The sequence below is a fragment of the Aegilops tauschii genome, chromosome 7 (genome assembly GCF_002575655.3).
Source record: "Aegilops tauschii subsp. strangulata cultivar AL8/78 chromosome 7, Aet v6.0, whole genome shotgun sequence".
Taxonomy (NCBI): Eukaryota; Viridiplantae; Streptophyta; class Magnoliopsida; order Poales; family Poaceae; genus Aegilops; species Aegilops tauschii.
The window spans coordinates 562,724,566-562,726,877 of NC_053041.3; the positions used below are offsets into that span (position 1 = coordinate 562,724,566).

Here is a 2,312-nt window from a genome sequence, read left to right on the forward strand (position 1 = left end):
CAGCGCCTAGCACGGAGGCGCCACACTCTATAGTGCAGCGCCTGCGTGCTAGGCGTTGCACTGTAGAGTGCGGCGCCTGCGTGCTAGGCGCTGCACAAACACTTAGCAATTTTTTTTGCCTGAAACTAGAGGCCTACCTACTGTGCCTCCTTCCCCCCTCTACTGGGTCTTTTTCAGCCACAGTTCTTTCAGCCACAGTTCAACAATTAGTATAACAAACATTCAGGTACGACATCATTTCTCCAAGTATAACAATTAGTATAAGAAACAAAGGGTTCACAAAAGACTTCATTTCATAGAAATGACCATCACAATAAGTTCCAGTTTACCATAGAGCTACCACCACTCCAAGTTCAGCGACATAAAAGGTACGACCACTCCAAGTTCAACGACATAACAAATCGCACTCGAAGTTCAACATTATAAAAAAACTAAGATGACTAGTGCTTTCCACGCTTGCTGGGTCCTCCCCCCTCTTGACGCTTATCTTCTTCACCTTCCTAGGAAGAGGTACCCGCTCCGGCTCCGGCTCCGGCTCCGGTTCGACATCGTCATCCAAATAGTCATCCAAAGCCGCCATCCGCGAGGTGCCGACCGTCCTTTTGCCTCTTTGGGTGAAGTCTTCAGGTGTGTACTTGTTGATTTCCCTCCTAGGCTTCAACTCGTATGCAGACCGAGCCCGGTACGTCCCCAAGGTCATATCATCAGCAACCTATGCATCAACAAAAGATATGGAAAGACCGTGTGTGAGGATATAGTTAGCAATGCATCAACAAATGGATATATATCGTCATGCCATACCTCTTGGGTGACCCCACCCACATCCTCATCCGTGAAAGGTTCACCATGGCTCTGCCCCGAAGCGGGATCTGATGGTGTCGCCGACCTAGACCGTTCTGGTGATACATACTCGGGGTCACGACAACCGAAAAGGTTTGATAGCCGCCTTAACTTTTGGCCCTGGCGCTGCAACATGTACAAGTGAATGAGACATGGAACGTACCAACAAATGTTAAGTGCTAGTTTGAAGGAGATGTGAACCTTAATGAATTCTCGAAGTGCACCTTCCCCATCGCTTTTGCCAGCCGGGGTTGTTTCCAGAATAGTCTCGGTCTCGTCAGCTGCTTTCTTGATCTGGGCACGCTATGAACAGAAACGGTATCAAAGTGTTAGGCAAGCGAAGATGTGAAAAGTGCGAATGGAAAAGCAAAAAAGGCTAACCACAAAGTTCATCATTGGAGCTGAAGGGATCACCGAGTTGCCTTTCCTGACTAATGCGTTGTACTGGTGCTGGGCTACCTCATCAAAAACGGTGGGTTCTTCCAGAATCTCCTCAGCATACGCCGGCTGGCATACCTCCACGCGGGTACTTGCAAGAAACCATGCGAGATAGTTGTTGAACGCGATCGGGCAGTGCTCACGAAGCTGGGCTCGTTTTCCAGCCCTTGCTTGCTCCACACTAAGAGCGAACTGCACGACATACTTCCTGTGATGGCTGGCCCAATCCTTGATCTTCCGCTGCTTTTTCCTATCCAACCTGCAAGTTAGAAACAAGATATTAGCATCATCGAAACCGTCGAGAAGCTGCTAAGTGCTCAAGGTTAATTATATCTTACGCATGTAGCAACTTGTCCGTGTCCTCCCACTCCGGCGGGTGTGGCTGGAACAAACCAAACTGGCGGAACACCCGATGTGGCAGGTGAAGCTCAACCGCCCAGTTGCATATCAGTGGGCACCGCATATGCCAGAGATCCCTATCCCTAATGCACATCGGATTAAGCCTGAACTCTATAGGGTTACCAAAACTCTCTCCTTTTCCATACGGCTCCCATTCCACCTGCAAAATGGGATTGAATGCAAAATTGATATCGAGTGAAGATACAAGCATGATAATCACTTATGCAAGGTCGGTTCACCTGCTCAGGCGTGATCGCGTCCAGCTCACTCTTGTACAACTTGTACATTACAGAGGGATCATCCGTCGTCTCATTTAACACATCCCACTTGTAAGCCCAAGTGGGGAGCCGTAGTGGGTCGTCTTTATCGTCCCAATCCTTGTACTTCACGGTCTTAGGTCGTCCAACCGGCAGACGCTCCCAGCTCCATATGGAAGTGCGAGCAGACAACCACCAATACCTCCAGTGTGCCTACAACTGGCATCGTCCAACTGCACATAAAAAAGAACATGGTCAAATTTGCCGCAAGAGCGCATTGATAATGTATCAATGAAGTGAAAAGGAAACAACTTCATACCTGTCGATACAAGTAAGCTAGTGTCGCCGAACCCCAACTCCATTTGCTATCGAAGACGG

General features: G+C 48.8%; 1 long non-coding RNA gene across 1 annotated transcript; it reads right to left on the reverse strand.

Annotated features, from left to right (window-relative positions):
- Positions 1-232: 232 nt before the first annotated feature.
- On the reverse strand, positions 233-1,931 carry LOC141026425 (uncharacterized). The gene is made up of 4 exons (XR_012188531.1): positions 1,222-1,931; positions 1,042-1,143; positions 802-966; positions 233-712 (listed from the first exon to the last, which is right to left on the reverse strand). It is a non-coding gene; the product is annotated as an uncharacterized lncRNA (long non-coding RNA).
- Positions 1,932-2,312: the final 381 nt, after the last annotated feature.